Source organism: Cygnus atratus, chromosome 7, assembly GCF_013377495.2.
Source record: "Cygnus atratus isolate AKBS03 ecotype Queensland, Australia chromosome 7, CAtr_DNAZoo_HiC_assembly, whole genome shotgun sequence".
In the NCBI taxonomy this organism is placed as follows: domain Eukaryota; kingdom Metazoa; phylum Chordata; class Aves; order Anseriformes; family Anatidae; genus Cygnus; species Cygnus atratus.
Window position 1 is genome coordinate 5,052,532 of NC_066368.1, and position 24,450 is coordinate 5,076,981.

The 24,450-nt window shown below is 50.8% G+C and overlaps 1 protein-coding gene across 2 annotated transcripts in view; it reads right to left on the reverse strand.

The window, feature by feature from the left end:
- Positions 1 to 24,112, reverse strand: part of TACC2 (transforming acidic coiled-coil containing protein 2) — a 79,985-nt gene extending 55,873 nt beyond the window's left edge. The window contains exons 1-3 of one of the 2 annotated variants that reach the window (XM_035547826.2): positions 23,983 to 24,106; positions 18,791 to 18,916; positions 11,893 to 12,024 (exon numbers count right to left, since the gene is read on the reverse strand). The gene's annotated coding sequence lies outside the window, so the exon portion shown is untranslated. Of the gene's footprint in view, positions 1 to 11,892; positions 12,025 to 18,790; positions 18,917 to 23,982 lie in introns of both variants that reach the window. The other variant, XM_035547827.2, reaches the window with a different exon arrangement.
- Between the last annotated feature and the right edge of the window lie 338 nt (positions 24,113 to 24,450).

A 24,450-nucleotide genomic window follows, 5' to 3' on the forward strand; every position in this document is an offset into this window, starting at 1 on the left:
GCTTTTCCCTCCCCTCCAAGCCCCGAATGAATCTCTTTCCTAGCTGGCCTTCAGCGAGGAGAGATCTACGGACACCTTGCTCTCATGATTCATCAGAGGCTGTAACGCCAAGACAGGGCTGATGCTGACAAGGGTGATGTGACCTGAAAAACAGCAGCATCTGTACAGAGAAAAGCAGAGGGAATCTCTGAGAAAACAGAAATGCAGCTCCATGCTGCGCATTTTAAACAGAAAACACAGCGCCGGTGGGTTTGGGGGGGGGAAGGGGTGGGTTTTTGTTCACTGTAAACGGTCATTGTGTTTGATCGCCTACGCACCCAACACATGAAAAGACAAACCATATGGTGCACAGCCACCGCTCGACACGACTGAACCGAGGCGGCCGGTCCGAGCGAGGTGCCTTCGGACGAGGCAGGCGTTACAAAATGCACCTCGCCACGCTCAGCAAAACCCCGGCGATGCCCCCAGCCGAACGCAATTAGCATTAAACAAAGGCCGCGGCCACAAAGTCAGCTTCCTTAGCGCACCGCGCGGGGTGAGCGCCGGCCGGCCGCGGGCCCGGCGGCACGGAGGAAAGGAGAGCGAAGGGAACGCGGACTTACATCGCCTCTGACGGCTCCCGGATCAGGCTACCTGTCTGCGCCTGCTGCAGCGACTGCGAGCCTCCCATCCTCGGCGCGCCCTGGGGTTGAGGCTGGATGCGAGCAAGGCCGGCTCCCTCGGCAGTCCCTCCAGCGAGAAGCCCCGAGAGCTCCGGCTGTGCAGAGGCTGCAGTGCTGCAGTGCAGATGGGAACAGCTGCTTGCATCAGTGGCAGCACAAGCAGGAGCGCTTCAGCAGCAGCCTCCCTTCTCTGAACTGTTGCCAGTTATTTCTATTTTTTTTCCGTCCAGATGAGCGCTGTTTAGGAAATAAAATGAAATCCCGGCCACTGTGACAGGCTAATCATCTGCTAAACATCAGCGGTCCACGCGGCTATGGTGCAAGCGCCTCCAGCCCAGGACTGCTGGCTACTGAAACCGCCTTCAAAAAAAAAAAAAAATTAAAAAAAAAAAAAAAAAAACAGAAGAAGAAAAGCAGACCCTCCCTTTAAGCACACATTGTCAGCTACTGTGGCTCCCTGAGGACCTCCAGGCAGGACCATTACATTGTGTTGACTCAGCTGATTTGAAATGCAAATGCACGTGTGCCCGGGATGCTGCGCGTACATTTCCCTTCGATAAGAGGCGAGCTCGACATATCGGGACGGTCGCAGAGAGGGTTAGTAAGCGGAGCGGCCGCTTTTTTCATTGAAGCGAACGAGCTCATCCCTCTCGCAGAAATGGAACCGTCCATGAGGGACGTAGGGAGAATATCATGAGCAGCCAAGGTAAACAAGGCAATGTGGGAGCCTTCCCCACCCGCGCCGCTCCATCCGAGGAGATCGGGGCACTTAACCGTTTGTTTGGCTCCTGCGGGCGCGGAGCCCCTCGGGGGAGCGGGAGGTGGAGAACCGTGGGGATGCCCAGAATCCGACACCCATGGATCAGCCACGAGGGTCTCTGAGCCTGAGAAGCATGAGCTGGAGCAGCCCACGTGCCAAGCCCTGTGGATCAGCTTGTCCTGCTGCCGCGGGGTGCCGGGATTCACGCGGGCAACACGCTGAGACGGCTGGGCACCGTCCCTCGTCCAGCACCGAGGCGCTCGGCACAAACATCATGTCTCACGTCCCTCAGGGAGCAAGAAAAGCCAGCCACGTCACCATCTACTGGGAATTAAGCCCCGGGGACACGCGTGGCCCGAAGCTGTGTGACAATTCTGGATCCGTGACGGGGCACCGAGGTCAGCAGGCTCAGATGTATTTATCAGAGATATTAAAACCTACTGTCAAGCACCTACTGCAGCATTTCTGTCGTGTTTCAGTGGAGGCCTCGCTAGGCTCACGCCTTCAGTAGCTGCTGTATTTTTTTCCCTGCTTGCAAAAAGGGCAATCCAGCAGGGTTTGCTTCCCTCGCAAAAACCGGGCTGCCGTGTGTGTGTGCAGGGCTCTCTGTCACAGGGTGCACCCGCCCTAAACTGCTGTTGTGAGAAGCAGCAAAAAGCTGCTTGGTGAACACAAGGCACATAGCTCATTTCCAGAGACTACCTAAACCCAAATGGTTTTACAAATAGCATCAGAATAAACGCAGGAAAAGCTGGTGAGCCCGCGCTTGGTTTAGCCACACGCTTCCCAGCCAGTTACAGCTTGGAAGTCGTTTCATTTCGAGCGAAGCCCAACCCTCACATCCAGCGTTTCGTGCTCACCCCTCAGCTCCCCAGGGAAGGAGGCAGCCTCCCCGCCCTGCTCCGGGACCGAGCTCTGGCATTTCTGGCTTCCACTTCGGTGCCACCCCAAAATCCGGCCGTCAGGAAGCTCGTCCCAAGCAAATAAAATAGAGAGCTCAAAGAAAGGGTAGGAAAAGAAACCGCGTGTCCTCTGGCAGCAGCTTGGCAATGGTTAATAACTGCGGGAGAGCAATCGAGTGCAGGAAGCGGCACCAGCCCGCAGCCTACAACCACAGGGCTGCATTTGGGGACCCGATGAGGCTGAGGTTACCGCGCGGTTTTGCACGGGGTGGCTACGCTGAACTACAGACAGCTGGTCTCCCGGATGCCGTAAGAGCTCCCTGTTGGATTTTATTTATTACAGAGTAAAGGAAGACAATGAGAAATAAAAAAAAAAAAGAAAGCCTTTCCTTCGAAAAGCAACCACCACATTGAGAAAGTAAAGCCCCAGCAGCTCGCAGGAAGCCAAGAGGGAGAACAGAGGCACTGTTTGTCCTGCAGGGGGGAAATGGGAATATTGTGGCATCTTTTTAACAAGTGTGAAGAGTACATTTAAAATGCCTATGTTGACTGTTTCAAGTGTACACCTATTACACAAACAAAGCCCCCGCACAAAGAGGCCTGGGTTGGATGTAATTCTGAGGCTGCTCTGGGCCACTCCTGCTTACAAAGGGGCCAGGATTTAACTCTTCTCTTTCAAAAATCACCATCGACTGCAGCAATGCGAGCGGGAGGACCGGTGAAACAAGAACACGGGCTTCAACAGCAGCGAGACCTTGGTGGCGGCACTGTCAGCTCCAGGGTCGGCGGTCCACTGACTGCCCAAAGGAGCGCTACTTGGAGCCTTGGGAAAACATTTCAGCTTCAAAAGGCAGGGCACAGCCCACTCCTTACACCACAGGCACCTGCACGAGGAGATGTCACACGCTTAAAAGCAATGGCAGCTCTGATCCAGTAGATTAAATAACGAGATCCAATGAGAGAAACTAAAATTAAAAAAAAAATTAAATCAACGTTTGCATGAAAATTCCTAACAGTGAGTTCAGTTAACTACTGAGGTGGGAACACATTTTCTCAGTTTAAAACTTCAGACCGGAATGGTCTTCCCAAAATACAGACGTGCTGTAGCTGAGCCTTGGACTCGGCAGCGCCTGTTGGCTCCGGGCTGTGAGCGCAACAAGTCAGGCTGCAGTCCTCGGCCAACGAGACACAAAAAGCCAGACTGTGGCTTTCCTTCTGATCCAGCCGTGAGGTCTGTAACACGACGGAGCTGCCAGGGGACCAGCGCTGGGCTGAGGTTTGGAGAGGATCCGTCCTGTCGCTTGTTGCTACATCCACCTAAACCACGCGTTGCGGTACTCTACCCGAGACGCTGGGAGCATCCCGGCACTCCTTTTGCTGGGCACGCTTCGGAGAGGGGCAGTCAGCCGTGCAGGCGGGCACAGCACAGCCACAGCACCAACACGTCCGCAGAGCAGCAGCCCCGACGAGAGGGGAGCTCTCCCTCTCCTGCCTGGCCCCAATCCATCCCCTGGGCCTGCCAACACAAGTGCCAAGTCAGTACTAAATTTAGCGCTGGCTTTTAAAAATATCAGAACTGTGCTGATACTGGGAGCACATTTTGCAAGAACTTGCCTGGGACCTGAAAAAAACAGCCGGGGCTCAAAACCCAGCCAACCCAAAGCATCACTGTGGCTTCAGAGGAGTTAAGGATGCCCCCAGCATCTCAGTCCGGTGTTGTTCTACACAACGGCCCCATAACCACTTACCGTGATCCCAGTGCTGAAAAATGGGTATTGAAGCATCCAGAACCATCCTTCAATAATTCTCATTTCCTCTTTGTGCTCGTTTCATCCATTTCGGCCTGTACCAAATGGATGTTTTACTGAGCCTCGATGCCTACTGGTTAGTTGTTGAAAATGACGCACCGACTCCCAAATATTTGGTCTCGCTACATTTCGTGTTTATATAGAAATTCAGACTCGGGTCACCAGCACCCAATTTGAAAATTTTTGGCTTCCACCAAAAACCCGTGCTGGACAGGACTGCGATAAGATTTATGATCAGCTACAATTTATGTTCTGTCTCGGTCTTGGTTTCTCCGCATGCCTTGCGAGGCTCTTAGGCTAGCTATAAACATGGCCCCGCATGCACACACACACACGAACATCAAAGAGCCCTCTGAAAGAAAGCCCTGCCTCCCACATTTATCCCCCTTGGGAAGGGGTGGGTGAATATCAAACCGTTCCTCCTAATTGCAATGCGTTATTGAGGCACTGTGCAGGAGCGAGCACCACGTAAAGCAAACAGCACAGAACGGAGCAAAATCAAACATCCCAGTAACAAAAATGAGCTTCTCTGAGATCCTGAAGGCTGCTGCCGAAGCTCTGAGGAACAGCACTGTCTATTTAAAAAAATAAAAGGGGTTAACGTATCCTTTGTTAACATAAAAATGGTAACAAAGGATAGATTTTTTTTTAAACAGGATGCTAAAAATAAAAATTGAGATTTTGATCGTATTACCTTCAGATCCCAAAGCCTTAAATGCAGCCTGGGAAGAAGGTTTTATCCCAAGGATTCCCTTATTATAGGCTCCCTGGTATCAAAGCCTTCATGAGTGGGGCATCCCCAACACCAGCCTGATAAGAAACATCATCTTTACTAACAAAGACCAAGCTGCTCAAAAACCCAACGCTGTTCTGTACGGGCACAGTTGCAAGGCAAAGCAGTGCCTGGGGGAGGCCGGCTGCACCCTGGAGAACACATCAGCACATAAAAGCCCCGACACCTTTCGAGGCCCAGCAGTGGCAGCCCCTTCAGGACACCCCGGGGCTGGGGGCTCCTGCTCTCCAAAGCCCTCGGAGGCTGCTGCTGCCAGGCTGCCCGAGCCCAGGCTGCGTCTGCTGAGCCCTTCCCAGAAAAAAAGGCCTCTGAGGACCGGTGCTGCTCCTCGTGCTACAGAGGAGGTGAAGCTGGCTGTTTCCAGCCATGTGGGCACTCGAGGTTTGCGGTTTGTCTTTCACGAGGTGACAGAGCAAACACTTTTACAGGCTTTTAAAGGATTCAAGCATTCGTCATTAGAGGCTGCACAAAAATCCATGGCACGTTTTCCTAGGCTTCTCTACTCACCTTGCATTTTTTCAGTCCTGTGACAGCCAGGATTTCCTCTTTTTGGTTTATTCTTCTAGTCTTTCACTCCTGTAGCCAGATTTTGCTCCTTAGTCCTCTCTCCCTCTCTAGGGACCAAGCGGCCATCTGCCTGGTAACTCCCACTGCCTCGAGGGCGGTCACTTGAAGGCTTCCTCAGGCAACGAGCTGCTGAGGCTGTTGGGTGAATGCCACAGGTTTGCCACCCTTCGCTTTGGCTCTTCGCTTTCCAGGTTTATCCCTACGACGATACGCCTGCAGGTGTGCCAGCAGGAAGCTCTGCAAGACCACACTGACCTTGCATGGACTTCTCCAGCCAGGTCGTTCCGCCGCCCAGCTCGCTGCCCGCACCGCCCCTAACGCCGGTGCTGTCACCAAGTGCCACCAAGCCCTTCAGTGTGGCACCTCGGCCCAGAAAGCAGCCTGGACCCCTTCAGTCTCTTTCTCCCCACAGATATAGTTCACATTCTTCGCTGCTGTAGGGAATAGCCACCGTATTGCAAGTGAATAGAACGCCACTTGAAATTAAAAGCCTTTGTTATTTCAATAAACGACATCCCAAACCGAGAGCCTAAGCAAACGCCACATCCCGGAGAGCCGTGCCAACTGTCCACGAGGAGCATTAACCCTTGCTGCTATCGGGGAGCCAGAGGCAAGCAAACCTCTCTGTCTTCCCCTTAGTTTCTTGGAGCAACTTTGCGCTACAGCTGAGAGAACAACCAGGAAAAGCTACCTGAAATACGCAGCAAACGTATCCCGTTTAGGTTCACTGGAAAAAAAAAAAACTACAGTAAAACGTTAATCAAAGCACGTTAAAATGCTTTGAGAAGCACATTGTCTGCTCCACCGCTTCTCCAGGTTAACGCCAGTGCTCTGTTTGCACCGACACGTTGGTAGTTTACGAAAACCCCAGAGTATCACAGAATTTTAAGCCTGAGCACACTGACGGAGTATTTCCCTCTGACAAGCCAAAGGGACATTGGGTGACCGGTGACAATGCACTCAGAACAGACGCTGCAGCTCATGGGAAACAAACACAGGAATGTATTTCAAAAAATAAAAATAAAAAAAGCGAGGAAACACCCCCAGACACACACACACACGCTACCGATCACCGGTCAGTTGCTAAGGGCACCGCTTCATCTAAATCGCGAGTGAGATCGGTGGCATTGAGAGTTACGACTAACCACGATGGCTGCTTAGTTATTGAAATTTCCTGCATGGGAAACCCAGCGCACAGAAAACAAAGGAGGCCCCTAAATGCCCCTGTTCAGGATGCCACCAGCCCTGCAGTCTTCCAGGGGCCGGCGGTGAATTCTGGCGGTAATGTGAAAACCTAATGTGAGAACCGAACGCAGCACAAGATGCCACGCACGGAAGCGTTTTATGAAATTAAGCTGTGCTAACAGGGGGATTTGGTTCTGGAGAGCGTGGAAGCCTCCGTGGCAGCAGCGTAGAGATGTCACCCAGGGAACAAGGAGGGCTTTCCATCAGGCACATCTACAAAGACCCTCTGTTACGGCTCTTGGACAGCCAAACACCACGGAAATCTCTTTGCCCAGCCTGATTTTGCCCAGCCTTTGGCTTCTCGTTTCCTCCTGTGCCTTCCGCTCCTGCTGAGGCACAGACACCGAACCTTCGGGTTCCACTTGTACCACGTTCCTGCTGCGTGAACCCACCGGGTCACCGACCAAACGTCAAACCTCTGATTTCCAGATTTCTGGCCCAGTCTTCAGACCGGGACCGCAAGCGTAACCGCACCACAGGAGGGAGCTTGCTCTGCTGCTGGCTGCCCTCCGCAGACCTCTCTGCGAGCCAAAGGCCCAAAGCTCTGCTCACACTGCCCCAGAGCTCTGCTCACACTGCCCCAAAGCGGGGCTGCAGAACTACCAGCACAGCCTGCGGGGTCTTTTCTTGCATCTGTGCTTCTGCCAAAGCCTTGAAGCATCCCTAGGGGTAGGGGTCGAGCTCCTGCTCCGGCACAGGCCCTGTTCAGACCCGCCACTATTGAGAAATGCACACCGCACCTGCCTCGGCAGCTTTGGCCCACGCGTTGCCTGCTGTAGGACGAGAGGAGGACGATCCCCTGCGAGTCCTCCGCCCTCCCGGCAGCACCAGGCCAGACGTACGATCTCGGGCCTGAACCCGCACGGCCAAGATGCGAGAACCTGTACAGCAAGATGATAAACGCCATTCTAAAACTCCTCCTGGACGGATTACTGCAACGACATATTCATTTTCATGCTGCTGAACCTGTTTTAGCAGCAAGGAAGTTACCTCATATTGCCTGAGGGAACCTGTAACGTACAGAGCCAACAGAGGGCTGCCACCACCCTTTTGTCCTCGGCCACATGCAGGCAGCAGCTTTCCAACACCAACCTGCGATGGCTCTCTCTGAGCATCAGCATGCGGGGCGCACCCCAGAGAGCACAAACTGGAAACAAAGATACGGGTAGGAATTTGGTGAAATTTCACATTTCCGTCAATCGCCCGTTAACGCACCACGACCTGCCTTTAAGATCGCAATTACCGGAAACTGGTGGTTGAATCGTTGCTGGCTTATGGAAGCTGTCCTCTGCCAGCAGACACCGCGGGGTCTCCGGGCACCTGCCCACCACACACAGGCATGGGGTCACCCAAAAAAGCCTGCAGGATGCTGTGCCTTGTCTGGGGACCCCGCCACACCATCAGCTACAAGAAAATGCACTTACTCCACAAGGCTTTTGAAACAGAACGAGCAACCTAGGATTTGACGCTATTACTCAGTAATAGGCTGACGGGATCTACGCTGAGCGGCACAAAGCATCCTCCTGCCTGGGGCTGCGCAGAGCCGAACACGTCCTTCAGCCCCCATCCCTCAGCCCCTGCAGGCCAAGGACCAGGAGCCACAATCTCATTAAAACGCCTGGAATGGAGGAAATGAATGAATGGGCAGTGGCTCGTTCTCGGCCGTTCGTTGCAGGCTGGCTGGTAACATGGAAGGTATTGATTTTTTATGTTGTGCTTCAGAAGGTGAACGATTTTCAGGATACCAGCCACCAAGCCTCAAGAAAAATCCCTGGGTTTTAGTTTCCAAGACCTAAGTGACTTTATTTCAATGTGTTCACTGTGTTACTAAAATAATCACTTCATTTGCGCTCCAGAGTCCAGATACACATTAGAGGTTTGCTACAATCCAGCTCACATAAAACACTTAAACCAAATGAAAACCCCACCCCGTCCAAAACAAAAAGCATCGAAAAAAAAGAAAATAAAAGAAAGGAAAAAGAAAAAAACATATTTGAGAAATAAGACAGCATTGACGTTGCATTTGTATCCCTCACTTGTACTTCTCATCTCTTAGTTGCTCAGTGGACTTGTAAACTTAATGGATTGACTCATCCCTTTCAAAAGGGTTAAATGAACTCAAGGAAAAAAATGTGTTTTTGAATCCCTTTTAACCCCTTCAGGTTTCAATTACATCATTAAAGCCACCCATGGTCTGGCATTCTCAGTATGGGTCATAAATGATAGCAATACACTCATTTTTATTTACTCATTTTTACAGCAAGCCTCTCCGAAAGTGGGCAAAAGGAGATAACTTACTTTCAACACATGACCAAGCAAATACAACCCAGGAGTCAAAAAGCTCATCCTGTTTCTGCATGTGACACCAATAATTCAGCTTTGCTTCCTCCTGGGCAAGTATTATGAAAACATCTTTTAGAAACCGACAGCACAGAAAGCTGAGCTTCCCATGAAGACTTTTTGCTTGTGGATAGAAAGATTTGTTGCTGTGCTTCCAGTTGGTTCCACGCTCATTTCGGGAACATTGGCTAAGACAGATGCGCATTTAACTGTGGAGATTCAGAGATCAGCAGAAGCTCGCTATCCACCCAGCTTCTCGCAAAATTATCTAATTGCAATCTATTTTAGTGTCAATTTTCTTTCAAAAGCTATGTACCTGACAAGGAGGCTCCACCTCTCAATCACACCAGCCTCATTTAACATCTCAGGCGTAGATTTAAAGCATGTAGTCAGGCTCTGGATGAGGACACGCACAAAGACGGTATTTGCTTTTTGCTCTCCAGAATGACTACACACCCGTCTCTCCCCCTCACAGGGCCATCAGAGGGATGGATTGGCTCTTCAGAGCCTTTCCGGCTCTATCAGAAGTGGTTCCTTAAATGACAAGTTACACTTACGAGCAATATTTCAGCACCTCTCCCAAATTACAAAGTGTCTGTGATACAGTTAATAACGTGATTGCCATGATCACTGAGGAGACGGAAATGCCTCAAGGATCCATTCTGCAGAAAATTGTGCAGTGGCGAAGTACTTGCCGAGGTTTAGCACCTCGCTGTCCAGGCAGTTGCCATAAATGTGACAAAGTGAAACATAACCTGACTCGAACGCTGTTATTTTCCATGGCTGATTTGAGTTGACTTGATACACATGAATCACAGAAAACTGTAAGACAGTCCAAGAGGTATTTACACAAGGGGCTGATTATCACAGTAAAGAGCTATCTGGACAGAAATACATTTGCGTTTCTGGAGGATGGAAGAACTATCTTTCATCCCACAGACATCTCTAATTCTGCAGGCATCTTAATTTCCATTAAGATCTCAGAAAAATCTGTGTTCACATTACAAAAAGCGCAGAGGTGATTTCAGCTTTAGAGAACGCTGTGGGTGATCAGCGTGCTGTTCTCAGGGCATAATGAGGATGCATGCCAGGGTACGTTTGGGTTACTGACATCCTGCACTGGATTTTGACTCTGCATTAAGCAATTCTACTAATATTACTTAATTGTTTACCCCATCCCAGAGATTCTTCTGCACACATATTTACATTGTAAAACACACTACGTCACTGCTGAAACCAAACAGAAACTTCAGAGGCACAAGCCAATTTAAATACGTGAGCAGACAGCTCTGCCCATCTACACAGTGCTCAAATTATTCCTCCTCTCTGTCTTATGCCGAATTCTGATGAAAAGGCAAAAAAAGAATTACCCTGTGGTTTGGTGGTTTCCATTTCAATAAACCTCTGGATTCATAAGCGGTAGTCACCTGCGACCACACCAAAGCACTCGCAGAATGTGACATTCAGGCCAGGGTATCCCTAAAGTTCAAACAATTCTGGAAGCTTCTCCGGAAGGAGCCAACACCCTGTGGTGAGCATTTTCTAACTTACAACCTCACCTTACCACTTCACCCAGCTTTTAGAGCACAACCAGTGTATCCTTCATCCAGAAAACCCTCTCTAGGTCACAGAACTTGCAGATCAGCTCCAAACAGACCTTCAAGACCTTCAAGCACTTCTTTTCCCCACCAGCCTTACACCGGTTAAGAAGACCTGGGTACAGTAAAGTACCACAGAGGAGCATGACACAGAAGACTCAACCTAACCTATGTCACAGCAACCATGTAACTTACACTAAAGATCAAGACACCATTTTCTGATCAAAATTTTCAGTAGCGTATAAAAACGTAATAACCAACATGTTTCCTAGGTTTTATACTGTGGATGGGTTCTGATTAGCATTGGCTGATAGCTATTAATTCTTTGTTCCACAGCAAAACATGTCTATTGTGTACGTTCCCATTCATGATTCAGAGTACCCTCCTGCTGGCAGTGGCATCTTTTGACGTTTCTGAACAGAGATATGTAGAATAGCTGCATTTCCCGTGCCGTCTCCTGTCTTGTATTGTACTTGTCACAAGCTGGCAACCTGTATTTGTTGGGTGGAGAAGGATACTCTCCAGGGAGTGCCCATTTAATATTCTCAGCTGTGCTGTGACCTTTTCCATTAATAGATGTCACAATAAGGGCATGCCTTTATTGCCAAACCACAACGGCACACTGGTTAATCACCCACAAGACAGGCGTCACCTGAAGCTTTGACATGAATATCCAAGCACATGTCTCATCTTGCCTGTATCTGAGCGGGGAGGAGCAGCCTGGGGGGCTTCCAGCAAAAGTCCCCGAGGCCATTTATCAAACACCAGTCGGTGCAAATCTGAAGGAGAGGAACATCAGCTTTGAAACGAAGATAACTGAACAGTTCTTCAGAAAGAGCGAATACAAGCTGAACTTCTTCCTTCATTGCTGACAACTACAGTGCAAATGACTAGTGTGGGGAAAACACTGGCAGCATCTGAAAGGGAATGAGCAGAACAGTCCTCTTGAGGGAAAAAAAGGGAAATATTTGAAAAAAATGAATAGTTTAAAAAGTACAGGGAAGATCAGTGTACTATTAAGTAGTGTAGTCTCAGCTCCCTCTTCTGGTCTTTCGGAGTAAATGTACTGGAGCAAGGAGGTCTTCATAGTCCAGCATTTGGTTTCAAAATCTAGCAACAATGTTCACACAGTTTACACAAAACACCCATTATTTTCTTAAACTGGATGTATATACATGGAAATGTATTTTAGCATATGAAATAACATTGTGCAGTACCTCTTTATTTCCTCCGCGAAGCCTTCACTTTCTTGAGGAGGCAGCTCTACACCCTCACCAGGGGCTACAGCCGAAGGTACATCCCCAGAAACGAGCTTATCAGCTTCGTCGCAGCTATCAGGCTTGGAAGTGCTGTAAAATAATCACGAAAATTCATAAGGTGAAAAACTTGAGAAGTGCCCATGGAGCTTCAGTGAAGTCTTCTGAAAAGATGAGCTTCAGCTAGATGAACTTCTGTAAGGAGCATGTTGTCCCCTCCCTTGTTCTTTCCCCCATCTCCCACAAATTGCTTCTTCCTACAAAACCTATTTAAATGCTCAGCTGACCACAAAACCAACAGTATTAATGAGAAGTTTTGACAGCTCTTACAGACCACAGCATTAACTGCCAGAGGAATTCAAGAGTCCTCTCTGCTTTCTGTGCATGAAGTCAGTCAGTGAGTCCCTAGTGACTACTGTGCAGTTCTCACACGGCCCCTTCTCCTCAGCAAACATGTCAAACACTCCGTTCAATGACTTGCCTTTTAGAAAAGCTAAAATCCAAGACTCAAAAAGTCTTAAGTTAAACGCCCTCGGTATGCCGTGGTGCTAAAAGCACAACAACCCCTGAAGTCACGGCGTGACTGTTCAGGTTACAGGCCTCTACGTGCTACCTCCTCCACGTCCCCCTGCTCAAAGCCCTGCAAGGCCCGGCCTCAGAGGCCCGAGGGTCCCACAGCGGTCCCCAGGGCACACAACGACACACTGCAGAGCGGCTTGCCTTACAGCAAGCGACGGGGAGTGCCCTTTCCCTGTCCCCACAGAAAAGGAGCCCTGACAGGAGTGACAACCTGACACAGCCAGAAAACGGGGTGCAGGGCGAGCAGCCGCCTGCCCAGCCCCTGGCACGCACCCATAAACTGTTTGCTTAAGCAAAGCCCACATGAGATGGAAAGATGTGACAGCGGCACAAACAACACTCCTGTCCCAAGTCTGCTTTCTCTTTGAGAAGGTAATCACCTGCCTCTCCAAAAGATCACCCCACAAAGACCTCATTTTGTTTTCCCTCACTAAGCACACCGCTAACCCTGCTCTCGGCTACGCTCCTTACACTAACGACAGAAAATAAAGTATGTGACCCATGACTGCCTCTCAAAAATCCATCAAGATGTCCCAAATCAGTCTAGTTTGTTGTAGGCTGACAAAACCAGATCAGCACTGGCTACTGCAGCCTAACCGTTACACTTAACTATGTCTATATTAACAGTTGCCTGCACATACCAAAATACATTGTTTTTGCACTTTGGATACTAAGTTCCAGTGTCGTCAGTCTCTTTCCTAAAATAATGTGAGAGAAAGTGAATGGTGGGTCTGATTCCCTCCTGCCCCCGGAGATCTGAACAAACCTCTGCCCAGGGGGCCATAAAGCTACGTACGGGGTCCTTCCCCACCCTTTGCAACCACATTTGGTCCACTCTAAGTCAGCCTGCAGTGGGACCTGAGGCCTGGTGTCCTCCTCCCACACCACGATCTCAGCCTTTTACAGCTCCCTCCCACTAAGGACGTGTGATTCAGAACAGAGCAACTTCAAAAGGAGCTAAAGGAGGGCCCTTTCCATACCTCTTCCACCTGGAGCAAGGGGCAACCTGCCGAGCAGCTGTTTGCTGAAGGAAAAAGCCATCACACACAGTTATATTCTTCTCCAAAGAGAATGCTTCTCGGATAAAACGTCTCTGAAATGGGGTCCACGGGTCCCTACCCAGCCTAACCAGAAAGACCTCAAGCAATTCTGAGCAGGAACTTCAGCTTTTAAGGAAATGTGCTAACAACTGTGTGGCTATTTAAGTAGGTAGCTCTGGACAGGTCAGCCTTCCTAAAGCAAACCAATTTTCTTCAGGTGATGACAGAAAGACCAAGCCCCAAGGACAAAACGCCAGGGTTCAGGTGTGCACAACGAGCCCCTGCACTGCTCCTGCTTGTCCCCCACAGCACCCAGTCCTTCCCAGGCAGCTCCAGAGGGACAGAGATGTCTCAGGGCAGCAGCCGCAGGCAGCAGCTTCCCCTCGTGCTTCTGGGGATTCAGGCACAAGGAGACATCGAAGGTGGAACCAGCCCGTGGGCGAGAAGCTTCTTTCAGGTTTCCTGAGTTAAACAGTAAGGGCTATTTTAGCCATTCCTCTAAAAATGTCTTCTCCTCACCCCCAGTAATTATACTTGAATAATTGTGGAAGGTAGATTAAATCGCATTACTGAGTAAGAGTTGGTGAGGTTCAGGGACAAATCGTTCCTTTCTTCAGAAACACGTACACAAGCAAGGACAGACACAGATCACATCCCTAACTTCAGTCAGTACATATGAGCATCAGAACAGTTATTCCCAGTGTTTATCCACTAACTTACTAAGATCACAGAGCTATTTCTGAGAGCTGACATCCCTGAAGTTGCTTTGTGCCATATGGGCTGCCTAAGTCATTCCTTCTAAGAAACTAGGCAATAATCTCTGCTTCAAGCACCCCTCTCTCCCTTCCTTCCTTCCCCACCCTGTCCACGCTGGTCTGATGCTGACACAGGCTTCCTGACTTCTCAGTCCCGTCAACATTAAAAAAACAATAAAGGGACAAAAAATAAAGAGCTGTTTCCTTTTCCACACGGACGACTTTTCCCTTTGCTAAAAACATCTCTGTCCTAATATAGCAATAGCATCAAACGTATACAAAGGCGACGTGACTATATAGGGTCAGGCAGAGATTAGAGAAAGTAAGATTTTAAAGCAAAAAGTAAACTGCTAAAAATAAGCGAAGGCTGAACATCTGCTTGTGGAGCAAACAAAGAGGCACAAAACCCAAACGCTTCGCCAGAGGGCCAGCCAAGGCGGGATACCAAACAGGCATAAACTGGTGGACACCGTGCTAGGCGCGTGCGAGAACACGGCAGTGAATGACTCGCGGTAGCACCTGCTCCCCTCGCACCCCACTGCTCGCTGCTGTCCTTCAGCTTTCCCCTTTACGCCTTTTCACACAAAGGGAAAACTTTCTCAACCTTTGGCTAACGTCACTGCTTAACGCTCTCCACGAAGCAAAACCAGCTACCAGAACACAGACGTGTTTAGAAGAGCTCTGCTCCTTGGACTTTACAGGGCACAGGGCTTGCTTTTATGCGCTGTAGCATCGCTAAGCGATAAACCCGGAGATAGCTCCCCGTTTCCCATGGATGGTCTCATGCCCTTTTCCCCCCTGCTGGAGCTCTGCAAGAACCGCAGCGCCAAGGAGCACCCAGCGAGGCCATGGGACGCAGCTGCTGGCCCATCACACCAGGGCTGGTGTTGCCACATGACAATTTTGGGATGGCTCAGGCTGGTTTACAGGTGGAACAGCTGGCTACATTAACACCTCTGCTTCTCCACAGCTCTTCCTAAGATTTGCCACTAAGAGCTTTTCCACCTAGCAATATTCAAATGGCTGGAGCAAGGAGACCAGCAAAAGGGCCAAGTTTTCCTGGTGCACAACGAACCGTACATTGGCCAGTCTTTATCCTGCTGAGAGGAGGTGATCAAGAAACAAACACACATCAATTCCTGCCTCTGTTTTTAAGTAATTCTCCAAAGCCATTTTGTGACCCTTGGCACACGCAGCCCCCCCGCGTGCTCCTGCCAACCCTGGGGCACACACCAAGCATCACCGGCTCCCAGGACATGAGCTACATGACGGGGAAAGGCCCCCCTGCAGATACGGCAGAGCTGCTTCCACCTGGCACAGGTTCCTCTCTGGCAGCTTAATGCCACACGGCAGGCTGGGAGACAGCCTGATGCGGGGGAACACGACGTTTTCCAGTGCCCGCTCAGGTTTCAGTGGCCCTGTATTCACACCAGAGCTCCGTCTGCTGAGGACCGAACGCCGTGCTGCAGCTCCTCGACCTCAGCACGAGGTTAACGGCGAGAGCAGAAGCTTCCTCCAGCACGAGGCAGGGCCCAGGCTGGGCTGCTCTGCCTCTTCCCTGCGGCCTCCCCTGCAGCCAGCTCGCTCAGCAGCTGCCACTTTTCCGGGTACCTGCAAGATTTCTGCCCGCATCTCAGGCAGGAGAGTTACCGCGGATCCCAGCTAAGCGGAGGTCTCCTACAGCCGGGGCGCCGCGCTGCCTCCTCTGCCCTTGCAGTCCTACCGCTCCTCCTGCGAACAGAAGTGCTGCTGCACAGCTCCGCACCTGCGGCGCAAGCAGGAAGATGTGCCTAGCCAGAATTTCTCCTAGCACGTGTCTGCTGGCAAACCACAGGGAACTCGGCCTTTTGGTTTCATTGCTAAACAAAAATGCTTGGCAGAACAGCCAGGGAACTTTTCACCTAATTCTTTTCAGGGCACTACTCTGCGGATACAGTAAATAAAGTCTGGTATCGAGCAGATGATGCCACGATGTCCCTGATCAATACGTTACCAGCAGGGGAGGAGAGGCAGACAGCCGTCCTCAAGAAACAACAAAGATAGAGTTTCTTGACTGACAGATGGAGGGACAACCTGATCTCTCAGTATGCGCTGCCATATGGAAGACTTTTAGCACAAACTGACCCCTGCCTTACATGCACCATTGTTTTTCCCGGCTGAAGGGCACACCATCTGCATTATATGACACCCTTGATGGGGAAATACTTAAGTGGAAACAAAAGGAATTTATTAGTAAATAACTAAATATGTTGAAAAAAAACACTGCATTACTGTATTTTATTGCATATTGACTGCAAAAGCAACATGGCACCTAGTAACCCTAGGAAGAATTTAGGAGCACAACGCACAGGTGTAACCAGGAAGCACTGACATGGAGACAACACGTGTGTGCATTAGAGAATTTTTCTGCACTCGCAGTGAAGCAGCAGTACAGTATTTCTACACAAAATGCCAAAAAGCAGTGCCTTTTAAAAGATCGCCTTACCTACATAGGCAACTCCGTGTTCCATGCCACGGGTGAAGAGAAGGTGAGGGATAAGGCAGTGACATGAAGCAACGAGAACTACTGAAACTTCCCGCGGACAAGAGAAGCGCAGTCCTGCCACCACTGATCCTCGTGGTGAGCGTAACCCCCCGTGTTTTCGGAGCACTGCTTTCGGGTTCGATGTGAACAAACCACGAAGGCAGCTGTGGCTGTTACTGCTGGAAGGCAGGAGCCCAAGCGTGTCCGGCTGCGTGGAGATGAGCCCACCCTGCCGACCAGCTGCATCTGCGCACGGACACACGCGGGAGCTGCCGCCTTTCTATCGCGGGGCGCCAGCAGGGAACGCTGCCACAAGGCGCACGCCTCGCTAACAGGGTGTGGGCAGCCGGCGGCGCCCTGGGCAGGAAAGACAAGGGCGAGGAAGACAGGCAGGCTTTTGTGTCTAAAGCTGATACAAAGTAAAAGAGGGAGAAAAACAAACAAACCTGATAACAGGAACCCCCAGACCAACTTTTGCACGCTTATGGTAAAAGCGTTTTAAAGACAGAACTGATGAAGATCAAAAGAAAAGGTGTGACATGATGAACCTTCAATCTCAGATCCAGATAAGAACGCAAACAGGGCGAATTCATGAGGTTTACAAGAAGCAGTAAATTAAGACACTATGAAAATTGCTCTTCATAAATGTTTCCTAAGGCAACATTTACCATAGACAGCTGGGGTGCCTTTTTGCCTACAAACAGCAAACCAGCACCCCAAGGGCAGCAGTCTTCTAATTCAGACTGTAATCAAGAGACCATGTATAAATCTTCCTAGCACTTTTGGTGGTAGGATTTTTTGTTGGTGGTGGCTTTCGATTTTGTTTTTGTTTTACTCCTTCACACCCAGAAAGCAGCTCACAGCTCCAACTCAATTACTGCTCACTCTTTTCTAACCAGCTTGCTACTACAGCAGGCAACGACTTAATGAGAAAAAAAATAGAACCCCCACTAAGAAAACAAACCCTTAACCCAGTTACATTTATTAAAAACAAAGAAGCACAACAATTCAAATTAAAACTTACAAGAACTGGATGAAATCTACATCATTAGCTTCCTATGTAAACTTCTCTAGATCACCCTACTTCACCCGGATCGTAGGAAGAAGTTGGTTTCTCACAGATTCACCCTTAGCAGTCTAACTAGCCTGGGGACAACGGAAGACCAGCAGCAGCTACACACCAAGGTTACCCAGCTTTTAAGGTGGATTACGCAAACCCCACAAGCTTCTTTCTGCCTTTGATAGCATACTGTTGCTATTTCAGCTAACCAGTTTATTGCTAGCTTAAATATACTGTGCATGTTTCCACTCCGCTGAATTCACAATGACCGAAGGGTAAACACACCCTGAGAGGCTTCCTCTGCTGTTGGCAGGTAAGACAAACGTACGTGCCCAAAGATGTTGGTAACCCGACTGCCACCAGCACAGCAAGGCAACAGTTTCCCTCCTCAGTGCAAATAAAAGCAGACAAAAGGCCCTGTGTCCAACAGAAATGAGACACCTGAATGCTTTATAGTCAGCATCATGCTGGTAAGGAACTTCTCAGGATTAAAGATTAAGAAAATGACTGAAGGATCAGTTACCCTGCATACTAATCAATCAAAATATATGTGTGTGTGTAAGCACCTAAAAATAATATCGGCGTGTACTGCACCCTCACATAGTATGATCCTCTGTTCCAAAGTGATTCACTCTAGGGGAAGGGTAAACAGCATCTTCTTTTGAAAGTTTTGGTTGAGTGAGAAGATTTAAATTCTGACAAAGATTATACAAATGCTACACCTGCTACAGACTCTGCAAACCCCTCAGAAACCACCTGTGCCAGACACATATCCACCCAAGAAGAGTGACAGCAGTTTCTTAGCCAGCACTGACCTCTGCGGGCCTCCTCTCGCCCCCCAGCTCCCCAGCGAGCAGCTGGAGCAGCTTCCCACCACGCCAGCCGCAGCCCTTCCCAATACCTTGCTGCAGTCAGCTCAGCAGCATCCCCGGGCTCAACATTTCCGTAAGCCGCAGGAACGGGCAGCGGTTGCTCAGAAGGATCAAGGGCAGCAGCCAACTGTATATCATCACCTGGCCCAGGAGGGCTGCGGAGAGAAAAGACACGGAAAAAGGCAGCCTTAGAGGTCTGAATTACTGCAGCATTATTGTCACTTGGCCGGCTGAAGCCCCCGCTGTTTGGCACGTGTGTGCTGACTCGTGTCTTAGGGAATGCAGGGAAAGTTGGTATTTTTAATGTAAGTTGCGTTTGCGTACAGCTTTATTGCTCCCCCAGGACTGAAGTCACTGGAATTTTGTCTGTGTTACAACTGCAGGAGCAATGAGATAATACAATCCAGCAGCAAATTAAACCAATTGTGATTCTGATTTTAAAAAGCAAATGAGAAAACGAGCTACTGCTTGAACAAGGGAAGTGGCAGGACCCCCTTGCACAACAGCACCTAACACCCAGGGGGCTGGAGCCCGCCTCCCACCTGCCCTGGGGCTTCTACCCCCAGCCTCAACCCATGCCTGGGCAGGCAGGACAACCCACTGCATCGGCACCAAGTGGCTGAAAGGAAGCGATCTGGAAAGCCATCTTTGAATCAACAAGGAAGGGAGCCTTGCTGAAGAAGGTTTTTTGTTTGTTTGTTCTAAACAAAGGCACCAAAGCACAGGAACCCCCTGAAAACAATGCTTCTGGTGCCTGCTTCTACCTGACTTTCCTCTGTAGCCACCCAGAGACCAAGGTCCTGGCATTATCACCCTTCCCCGGAGCTCACCAACATCCCCAGGTTTTTTGTAAAACACAAAACGTGACCTTGGTCAGGGTTCCAATTTCACACCTGCGGGTTCCCCAAGTGGTTTTGAGGTGCTACTTTTCTGAGCTCCGTACTGTCCACATTGTTCCTGGTCCTACCAAACAAATACCACCCCGCACGCTGCCGGATGGTCCTGCACACGGATGAATTTCAGCAGGGGTGTATAAACTTAAAACCATCCCTCAGCATTTGGCATTTCAGCTTAAAAATAAAAATCTCTAAACCATGTAACTCAGCTTTAGCACTAGACAATTACCTCCTTATCTAACCACAAATCCAGCGGTTCTGTACGATTCTGTACTGTGGTTTAATTTGGGTTCAAACAACATAAAAAGGAATTAAAGTACACTACGGCAATGTCAATGTTATCCTGGTAACGACTAGAGACGTCTGTCTGAACACACTCCTCACGGTTTGCTTATTTTATCCCAACTGCGAAGTAGCATGTTCACGTGGGAAAAGCGATTTGTCAAGCTCGTTTTCTTCTTTTTATTTTCATTCTAAGTTAATTGCCTTCGTGATCCCCTGTAAGGCGGCGTTGCTGCTCTCCATTCCCAGCGGTGTGGCAGGGGCTCTCTCCCCGCCGCCACACCACCGCCAACCAGAGCAGGGCTGAGCCACCCCGTGAAGCGCAGGCCTCAGATACACACACTTGGCTACTTCGGAAACTTACAGCATGGCTTTTATGTCATTACAACACTAAACAGTTAAGCGTCCACGTGTCCCCCCTGGTTTAACAACACCTTGGGGCCCAGGCTGTGTTGAGAAGGGCTGAGCCGAGATGCCTCCCAGATCTGAAGTCCTCCAGCTGACGAGTACATGGGGAGAGGTTTTCTCTCATCGCTAAGAGCTGCATACACTTGGGTGCTACCTCTGCTTTCCCTTAAAATGAACATGCAGAAAGTACCAGGGTAGACCGTGACAGCAGGGCACTGCTAATCCTGTCTCGTACACATCAGGAGTGAAGCACCAAGGGCAGACGGGCCTTGTTCTGGTTTGTGACCGGAGCTCTAAGAGGCTGTCCTACAAACACACAGAAAGCACAGCACAAGCACATCAAGTGCTCGCTGAAGCTGCCACAGGTGTGCCCTAACCCAGTGAGAAGTGTTTGCTCTCAGCCCCTCACGTCTGCTGCACGACAAACCCTGACTTCCAAGCAGTCTGCAGACACCAAAACTTGAAACTCGGTCCCAGAGCCTGGGCAGGGGGTGGTGAAGCTGTTCATCGCCAGGCCACGCTGCTCAGCACGGTCACCCCAGGAAGCCATCCACCCGAGAGCTGCTCAGACGAGTTCCCCAAGCGAAATTCCCGGGCACCACAGCCGCCCCAGGCACCCGGCCCTGCTCCGAGCCCTGCGCAGCACCCGGCCTTGGCCTCCCCGGCCTGTTTGCTTCTGAAAAAGGCCACGAGCCTTTTCCATTCCGATGCCCACGTTCTGGATCAAGTCTGGAAGACGATCTACTTAAAATGACTTCCAAACTCTACTTACGACAAGCATGACTGAAATACTTCTCCAAGGAAAATGCTTCACAGTTTAACAAGCAGTTGCTTACTAACAGCTGCAGCTAGCACACTAAATTCAGCCCAAAGACCGAGGGGAGCAGCCTGTTGTTCGTGCCACAAGTGAAAATGTTGACCATCGAGTGCCCTTCTGAGTTTCACAACTTCAGCTTTAAAGGCTCTACCTAATCTTGAAGAGAGATTTTTCTCCAAGTCACTGCCTTAAGAAGGCAGGTACACAAACAGCAAGCCTGACCCACACGACTCATGCGCGCTAAATACCAACGAATGAATGAGGATTAACCACATAAACCTATGTCATTTCTTCTGGTTACACATATGAAGCCTGGCTTCTGTTTACATAAGAAGCTTTTGAAACAAGGCAGGCAGGGTATTTTTAATACACCGAGAAGCACAGACAGACGCAGAAGCAAGCAGGTTGAGCTCCCAGGCACCAACTCTGCCAACACAGCTCTGGTGGCTCTCCCACCGGCGCCAGTGAGATGCAAACCTTTAGGCCCCAAATTCAACCCAAAGTTTTAAAACGTTTTGACGCTGGTGCTGGAGACAGAAGGCAGTTACAGGTCTTGGCATTTTCTGCCTATCCATGTTTTTCCAATCAGGAGCTGGATGTGGCTCCCTTTGAACAGTCAACAACAACAGCTCCAAGTTTACTCCAAGGGAAACCAATAAGCATTTCAAGCCCTGCCACCTCCCAGTCCCAAACATTTGGTTGCTTTTAATGAGATAACACGAAAATTTATAGATCCTGCTCTTCCTCCAGAAATCTCTGGAAAACAGCATAAAACACCCCCAGGGAGGATTGAGTTCTCAGCGTCCTCATCACCCGCTATTTCATTTTCCTCAAGAAACAAGATGTTGCTCACCGGGGTAGAACAGGGCTGATAGACAAAATCCTCTACATTTTGTACTTGTCTTGGCAATAACTCGGGCCCAATAGCCAATTTTTGAGCCTCTGTTCACACATGCAAATTGATTAATCGATTGCAGAAAAGTATTGAGAGGATTTGCTATTTCTGAGGTGTTCTTACACTGCAATTATTTCCAAAGGAAAGAAATCTAGTGGCACCTGCATCAGTTCAAACACATGAACACATTCTACCTTGTAAAATTTCTTCCATTTTATTAATTAATTCCTTCATACTGTTCACTTTTTCCACCTCTTAATTTTGTAGTTTATCTCACACTTTTGCCACATTCTTTGAAGTAAACTTCACAGGGGGAAAATCCAACAAACAGCTCTAGTAACTCTATGCACCTTTGGTATTTATGCTCTTTAAAAGTATTTTCACGATTATTGGGACTCCTGTTGATAGATTTAGCAGATTAGGAGGTAAGAAGTTCTTTCTTAAATTAAAAATCAACCTCCCTGGTATCAAAGTAGAACTAATTTTACTCAAGGAACAGCTCAGGAGTGCCACATAAAGTGCCAGCACAGGATTAAAAACAAACAGCAGACAACCCATTGCTCTTTCCCCGCCGACTACTTCTGAGAAAATTTAAGACCTAACATCAACAGAATTTTAGGAAAAGGAGGAGATGCTCAGATTAAAACGAGAAGCCCAGTTTTACTTCCTAATGAAGTAAGGGGACATCCATCCACCCGACCGATGCCCCCACACCACAGCAGCTTTCCCAGCCCCGAGCCGCAGCAGCGAGCGCAGGGCCCCAGTTGTTTGTGCTGGCTGCCGCACGTGGGCACAGCCAGGGCTCTGCTCGAGCAGGCAAGCAGACCCCCAGCCTGAAGTCGGAGTTTAAATACACTGCCTTTTGTAAACCCAACAAAGGCTCGCTTATGCTTTCGAATTCGCGATTTTGGAAAAATCTCTCCGATTTCTTACGTGCTCCGAAGGGGAAACCACGGCGTAAGCGGCTCACAGCAGCCCCCGTATTCGCGCTGCGGGGCCTCGGTACGCCGTGCAGCAGCGAGGGCACACAGGAGGTGAGCTGGCACGTGGTAATTCAACGAGTCAAGCCCCTCTTGCGAAGGAGCTCGCGAGTTAGAGGCAGAGCACTGTGCCCAGCGTGCGGGATTTCAGAGCTGGCTCCTGGGGGAATTACTGCTGGGTCTCGCGCTCACGGGCTCTTCCTGCGGGCCGGACGCGAGCGGCGAGCAGAGCGGGTCCGGATGCCGTGCAGCCGTGCCGAGCCGCCCAGCGTGGCGCGCTGCCATCGCACCCATCCCCGGTGCCACCCGTGCCGTGGGTGGCAGCTGCCATCGCGCCGGCTGAGCAGCAGGACCCCGCCACGCCGGCACCTCGGAGGAGACCCGCTCAGGGCAGCGCCCCACCTTAGCGCGGGCAAGGCCAGCGATGCGGCTGCGGCGATCCCCGGCGGTCACCCACCGGGCTGGGCGGCGGTGGCAGCGCCGTCGGGCCGTCCGGGCACGTGGCGAGGGGACGAGCTCCGGGAAGCGAGGCGTTTTGGCAGCGCTGGTGGAAATCCTGACCCGGCACCCAAGTTATCTCGGCAGGGGCGAGGCTGAGTCAGGCGTTACCTGCGGGCCGGGGCTCCCTCCTCCCCCAGCCCTTCTTCCTCGGCACTTCGCGTCCGCACCCACCTTCGGCATCGACGCGATCGCCCCGTAACCGTAACACAGCGCGGAAAACATCGGGACGTTTTCCGTCTAAACGCCTGAGACCGCTTCGGGAGCTGAAAGTTCCGGCGGGTTTTCGCACTCAAAATCCAGTTAATGGAGAGTTCAAGGTTCAGCCCGCCCGGCCCCAGCCTCCCAAGCGCCGGGAGCACCGACGGCACCGGGAGCGGTCCCGGAGCCCTGCCCGCCGCCTTCCCCTCCAACCCCCCCGCACCGCCCCCCGGCAGCCGCTTACCACGGCCGAGCAGCAGCAGCAGCAGCAGCCCCGGGCTCCGCCGCCCTCCTCCATCCCCGGCTCGGGGAGCAGCCCGGGCCTGGCCCCGCTCCGCCCGGCTCCCCCGGCCCGCCCCGGGCAGCCGCAGAGCGAGCCCAGCGCCGGGGGGCGGGCGCCGCATCGCCCCCGCCGGCCCCTCCGCCACAGCCCCGGCTCGGCACGGCCCGGCCCGGCCCGGCTCGGCACGGCCCAGGCTCCTCCCAGGAGGCTCCCGCCGAGGGGCCGGGCCCGAAAGCGGGGCGCTGCCGCCTCCCGGCCCGGCTCGGTCCGGAATCGGGAGGAAGGCAGCACGGCCGCCCGTGGAAAAATGAGAAGAAAACCGAAATAACAACACAAAGTAGGAAGCCGAACGGCCGGCGGCCGGCCCGACTTCCAAAAGTTTTCCTGCAACTTTTTAACAACTTCTCTGTTTACAGCCATAGAGCAGGG